Raw genomic sequence first — 7,621 nt, 5'->3', positions numbered from 1 at the left:
TTTCTTTTATGTTGTTGTTTACAGTTGAACAGTAATGAAAATCCCAAATTCAGTATGTCAAAAAATTTGAATATTACTTGAGACCAATACAAACAAAGGTTTTTTAGAAATGTTGGCCAACTGAAAAGTAAGAACATGTAAAGTATGAGCATGTTCACCACTCAATGCTTAGGTGTTCTGAGAGCCCAGGTTGCTCTGATAGTGGCCTTCAGCTCTTCTGCATTGTTGGGTCCGGCGTGTCGTATCTTCCTTGAGCTCGATATAGACAATTAATATTTCATTCAGAATATTCTCGTACATAACCCAATTAAAATGCAAGGCAAAAATGTAAAAATAAAACAATTTAAAGTCACAAGTTTGTTAAGTAGGTACTGAATAATAAATGAACATTAACATTAATAAATAGTAATCATAAAAATGGCTTAAACTTATACTAACATTTTCTGAAATAAATAGTGACTAAAGATAATGCTTTTGTATCCCATTAATAATTTCTAATGGTTTTAGCACTTTTCCCTTTTACATTTTGGTCAGCCAATATGTGCACAGCTGTGGATTTTTTTTAATCGTCTTTTTTAAGTACCACAAGTGATAATATAACTGGACCCCTTTGGCCCCCCCTGTAAAAAATTCCAGGCTACGCCCCTGCTCAGTCGGCACGCAATAGGCTGCCAGCAGTTAAAAGGGTCCTACTACCACATACAATTGTGGTTATTTAGCCTTTTTTGGGTTAATATCATAAGGGCCTAAAGAACAAAAATCCCTGTTTCCATTTTTTTATTTTATTGAACAAATGTGAATTATTATTTGGAGCTGCGCGGCGTTGATGAATACTAGCCAGAATCTTCCCCTGAGCCTGGACACTGGTGGTGGTAGAAGGAGACCCGGGCTGACCAGTCGACGATGAGCAGAGCTGAGGAGAGGCCAAGCGGAGAAAGAGTGATTGACCAGGGGGCTTAAGAAGGGGAACCTGTGCGAAGAATGGCTGGAGCACGGACGAGCGCCACATACACATATACTGTACATGACAAAGACTGAACCACCTGAAGCAGCAAAAAACAGATGTTTCCAATTCAGAAACACTGCTTAAGGCATTTTAAAAGAAACTGTTTGTGAGTAAGCCCTGTAAGTCAAGACACTTTCAGCAACAAATTAAGTTGAATTTAGATTTTAATTTCTAACATTTATTTCTTGCACCCACCGGTCAGTTCCTTCCCTATATATATATATATATATATATATATATATATATATATATATATATATATGCTGACTAAGACTCCGAGCACTGTTATCGTCAAATGAGTGAACACTATGACAAATCACAGCAAACAAATGGATAGAAGGAAGCGCATTTTAATCAACTTCTGAAATGCAATCCCTGTATTTGTTTTCCAGTTTGTATTTCAGTCTTCTATCAAATGTTTTTGCTCCTCGATGTGTTTGTTCATGTGGCCAATTTAATATTGATTTTGAAATTGCAGTTATTGGATATTTTTCCCCAAAAGATTAAGCTCTAACCTAAACCAGGACTTCACCGAGCCAGAACTGTCTCGTGTTCGTATTTATTCGCCCACCAGACTTGAAATGAGTCACAACACGCAGTACCAGCACCAGCCAGCAAGGGGCAGTGTGACAATGGTAGACAGAAACACAGAAGTAGACTTTAATATTACGACCAACTTTCATTTAGTTTAGTGCAGTGGAGATTCATCTGACATCCGTGTTGTGTTAAAGGATTTTTGACATAGGGCCTCATTTCCTAGTTTTCCAGAGTGTTGTGATTTCAGGAGTTCATTCAGTCCTTACATTTGAAGAATTTAGTGGTGCAAGGCTAGCGCATTTCTACGGTACCAGCGAGCCTGCATTCTGACCCACTGACCCCCAGTGAGGCAAGTCACTTAGAACACACTATTTTATAGCAGATCACTCCGCCGCTGTGTAGCTTATACAACCATGAAGCTGATGCTGCTCAAATATAAGTTATTTTAAATGCAAAATGGTTAAAATTGGACTGGACGGTCTGCAATCTTGGCCCGTCTGCTGAGGGATCCTTCGGCCCTGGGTCTCTATAGCCTGTCCGTCCGCCGGGTTTTTGAGTTTTTACTTGCCGTGTTGGAGAATCTAAGGACGGGGGACACCCGTGCTGCTCATCGCTACCTGCTGCCGACACTTATTGGACATTATGTTTGCCTGGATACTTCATTCACCTGAACTTTAAATTGTCATATTTATTGCTCTGTTGTATTGCCTTAATGTTCAGTGCAGCCCTTTGAGGCAACTTCTGTTGTGATATTGGGCTATACAAAACCATTAAACTTCAAATGATTCTATCGACATAGACATTATATGGTTATTCTGCCGTTATAAGTGATTTGCCTCAGGTGCACTGTGCTTGGGTCAGACTGGTTTTAATGCAGGCTACTAGTTACTATAGCACATGCACTAGCCTAGCACCACTAAACTCCTCATATATAAGAATTGCATGAATTATTATTATTTATTTTGGATAGCTAGAAAATGAGGCCCTATGTCAAAAATGCTGATTTAATAACAGAAAATTTCACCAGTTCAGCTTTAGCCAAATGTAAAAGCTTCTGGACTGGAGCTTTTAGCCTATAGGTCAGTGTAACGCCTCATTTGAATGCAAAGACCTACTAAACCGATCTAAACTGATCTATTTCCTGGCAAAGTTATCCCTTTTTTGACTTTTTTTTATCGCAGCTTTGTTTGTTTGTTTTTGTTTGTATACTTTATTGTCCCCGTAGGGAAATTTGTCCTCTGCATTTAACCCATCCTTCGATGCCGCTGGGGCAACCCGTCAGGAGCAGTGGTCGGCGGCAGTGCCGCGCCTAAGGACCCATCTCCATGATGTGGAGCCAGGCTGATGGTCAGAATCACCTGGCTGGAGGATTCACCTTTTGCACATGTTTTTAGTGGTAGGGGAAACCGGAGGACCCGGAGGAAACCTACGCAGACACGGGGAGAACATGCAAACTCCACACAGAAAGACCCCGTCTTGGTGGGACTCTTTTGACACTTAATGACACTTTAATGAAACCTTTAGAGCTGGGAGATGTGTAGCCCGCTCAAGACTAATCAAACTTAAAGTATACACATTGTACACTTTTACAGTTATCTGTGATTAAATGTTTATAATAACTTCATTATATCTTTTATGCTTTTGTTCAATAGCCTGCTGTTTGCGTTGAGGAAGAAGACCTCAGCTTTACAGGGTGTGCGTCCAGTTCTTTTGAATGACACGTGACTTCTGAGTGGATCCTCAGTCGGGACTTGCGTATCCTGTCTGTTATTTCCCGATGAGGTCTTGTATAAAAGAATAAATAGTTGAAGAAAACAGTGAGATACTGGATCGAAGTCACTTGTTTCTTGTTAAAAACATAACGTTGGATGTAAATTCTTGACTGCAGGAAACGTCTATGTTTATTGAGGAGGACTTTTTATCTCAGAGCTAAAGGCTAATATTAGTGTAAAGCTTCACAACAAAAACACCTCCAGTGAAGTTTTTTCTCTGACACAATTTTTTAAACATGATGCAGTGACTGTCCATCAGCACCTCACTGTCTGCCATGTAATCAGATCTACTGGTCAAACTCTAAATAAAGTAAATCTGCAAATTCAAAGTGCCTCAGCAAATCTTCTTTCGCTTTATAGTATGCTTGGCCCCAAGAGCTCTAAGAGCACCTAATTTGTAAGTTTGTTTGCTATCTTTTAGCATTTACTATCCGACTACGGTGATCCAGCAAGCACTCTGCCTCTCCTTTTCTGATCTATTTATTTATTTGGACAAGACACATATACAAACTTATAGTGAAATGACGAGAAGATTAATGTAGGTATGGAAGTACAAACTTCGAGTCAATTCAAATAATTGCACTTTCCCCTCAGGTTGAGACGACGTAACTACAGTAAAGACTGAAGATCAGCGTCCCTGGAACTCATTTGATGAGACCCACAGAAGACCCTGCAGAGGTTCAGCTGTTCCGTGTGCGCTGTGGCCCAGAGACTTTCCACTTATATGTGATTTTTTGTTTAGGTGGTGAGTTAGTCACACTCATGATCACACTTTTGCATTTTGTGGGTTCAAGTGTCACAATCAAACAGAACAAATGAATAATTAGTTATGAACATTACATTCAGAACTTTGCAAACCACATGCATTTCAGTTGTATCAAGGGGGTAAAAGTAGATAACGTCTGCAAGTCTGTACATTAAGTATCAGTTTATTGTACCTAGAATATTCTGTAAACCTGCTGCATAGGAGTATACTATGCAGCCAGACTTCTGATCAGTAAATAACATGCTACCCGAAGTTTCAACTGTTATGGTTGCACTAGCTGATTATATAAATACTTACACTTGCTACTTATTATGCTGTTAATATATTGGTTAATAATAATAATGATATAGATATAATAATGCATTGGTTTTATATAGCACTTTTCTGGACACGAATAGTGCTTTACATTGCACTATTCGTTCACTCCATACTCGGTGGTGGTAAGCTACTATTGTAGCCACAGCTGCCTGGGGGTAGACTGATGGAAGCACGGCAACCAGTCTGCGCCATCAGCCACTACGACCACCATCAACCACTCACTCACTCCATCCGCCAGGCTTCCTGGTGTTCCCAAATGGTCTCCCATCCAAGTCCTGCCAGGCCCTTCCCTGCTTAGCTTCCAAGGTCAGGATTGGGCAGAGCAAAGGCGGCATGGTCACCAAATTGCACTGCTTTGTGTTGTCGATATAGTATTTTATATACTCTGAGTACATTGACGCTGATGTTGTTTACATTGCTCTATCTTGTTTATATTTTTTTTAGTTCTTTTGACATGCCTAGAAGTGTATAATTTATGTTTTAAAGTCAGTTTTATAATGCACCATTGCCCCAAATAGCTTATTCTGATTCTAAAAAGAAAGCGATCTGGAGGATGGTGTGCTTTATCTTCAATGACCTGCTGAAACTGATTCAAAAATTGGTTCTTGTTTCATTCATTCTTTATTTTGGAGACAAACACTTGTGACATGTTTTGTGGACTGTTCTTCAAATGAATAAATGAACTATCTTGCTGGATGCATTTAGTAATGTGTATAATCATATACAATAATGTCTATCATGCAGGGGACAGTGATGTGCTCTTCATATCAGGCTTTATAACAAATAGCCTATGACGATTTTATTACAAAAAACGTAACATGTCTTTCTACTGGTATTTTATTCAGCTCACTTGGGATGGTAGTATAATTTGGCCTTTAGCTACGATGCTAACACTTTAAATACTACAGTTTTGGAGATTCTTCAGGTTTCGTATTATTGAGCTCATGAGTTAATTGAAACCAGTCGAGCAAAGGCCCCTGCAATGCTCACACTTCGGTGGTGTACTGGAATAATTTCCGTAGAGAAACGGTGCGATGATACCGATCTAGCGCTCTCTCTCTCTCTGGATGCAGTCATGACGGCGAGTGAGTGCGGCGGCGATATTTCCGTAGGATAGTTGGTACATAAACCAGTCACAAGTCAGAGTGTACCAACTATCCTACGGGAAAAAATCGTGTCACGGCGACTGGCAACGGGAGTCTGTCAGTCCTGTCTACTTTGGGGGGCTTGGTCTGAGACGGTCAACAGAGCAGACACCGCCCACACACTCACCCTCCCCCGCATCCCCCCAATGCCTCCCACCACGAGTAAGCTCTGGAAGAGGTGAATAGTTGTTCTTTAAGTAGTTTTTGAATAATTAGAGAAAGTTTAGATTTTTCTCCAAATTGTTTTCCCCTTAACTGTTTTCAAACATGACCATATATGGGCGATTCCAGAGATGCTGTTGGTGCGATGACATCATCACTAGCATGGCTGCAACATTCCATGCACAGAGTTTACTTCCTGCTTTCTGACAGCGTTGCCAAGAGCAACGGCAAGATTGTCATTCTGAAGTCAGTTCACATCTGGGACAGCATTCGCCTCGCCCCCATAGCACAGTGTTTTGACGGACTTCACCCTATAACCTTGGGGATTGGCAAATGGTCTCAACTTATATAGAGCTTTTTACCTTCATCAGGCCCAAAGCGCTTTACAGCAAGGAAATCTAAGTTACCTATGTAACTATAGTTGTACGAAATGTGTGCTCTCGGAAGCTCCAGCTTCCTGCCTTTAGAGTCACCGACGAACGCCCTGAAGAAAAGGCTTCACCAAGGGATGACTGCAAGCAGTGTGGACTCTGAACCCCATGTGCCAAGCAACGATTGCTGGTCCCCCCCTGCCTGTTCAGGTAAGCCACCACTGTGGTGTTGTTCGACCGAACTAATACGTGGCGACCTCACAGATGAGTGGCAAAGTGTAGGAGGACTTTCTGCACCGCCTCCATCTCTAGGAGGTTGATGTGTCTCAGAGACGGGGGCCAAACGCTGCTCGCCGTGAGATGGCCCAGTACTCTGTCCCAGCTGGACAGGGAGGCATCTGTGAACACCTCCGTGTAATAGAGAACGTAGTCCATTTGGATCCCCTGACGGAGGCGCTCCGGGTCCATCCAGAATTCTACGTCGGACCTTGCGGTGGGGGACAACCGCGCTAGCGTCAGGTCCCTCATACGGCGGGACCTGAGGTGTGAAAAGCAGCATCGGAGTCAGTGCAGTGCAGCAGCCCCAGTTGAACCACCGGGTGGGCTGATGCCATCATGCCGAGCAATGAGCGGATTCGCCATAGTACAATCTGCGGGCCATCCAACCCCTGTAGTCCCAGATCCAGAAACACTGACTGCCTTTCCAGAGAGAGGGGGCCCTCATGCCCCTGGAATCCAAGCGCAAACCCAGATAGACCAACTCTGGAGAAACGTCTTGTGTGCTGGGGCGATGGGTATGTGGAAGTATGCGTCCATAAGGCCCACTGAAGTCATCCAATCTCTGGGCCTGATGCATTGCAGCAGCTGCTGCACCATGAGCTTGCGGAAAGGCCTCTTCAAAATGCAGTGATTGAGAACCTATAGGTCCTAGATGACGGGTCAGACAAAGAGTGGTTCAGAAGCCCCTTATGAGAGACCAACAGGCCCGGTTGGAAACATGAGGCCATCCTCCCGTGGACCCACCACCTGTAGGAGGAGCCGTGAGGGGCTGTGCAATGTTTTTTGGGCAGCTCCAACAGCTGCTCCCCCGACCCGGAAACGAGCAAGTGGAAGAAAATGGATGGATGGATGGCACCTGGAGGCGTTTTGACGAACTTCACCCTATAGCCCCCTCCCTCTGGCCAGGGCACACTGGCCAATTGGGCCTCCCCTTTGTGCTCCAATGGGAATATAATATACCTGAAGATGTTTTAAAGGATTTTCACCTACAACCGCACCCCCATTTTGTTCGGGCAGACTCTCCTTAGTGCACCATAGGGAACTCTTGGTATGTGGGCAGAATAATCCCATAGACACACCAAGAGGTGTTACGGCACGATAGTCTACTCGTGAGCCGTATAGATCTAATGCACCTGGAGGTCCCCTCCTGGAACCGACACCATAACGTGGTGGAGGGGTTTGAGCACCCGAATGATCCTAGGAGCTATGTTGTCGGAGGCTTCGTGCCCCTGGTAGGGTCTCCCATGGCAAACAGGTCCTAGATG

This window comes from Gobius niger (assembly GCF_951799975.1).
Source record: "Gobius niger genome assembly, chromosome: 7".
NCBI lineage: Eukaryota > Metazoa > Chordata > Actinopteri > Gobiiformes > Gobiidae > Gobius > Gobius niger.
Note: the sequence above shows the minus strand (reverse complement) of the source record.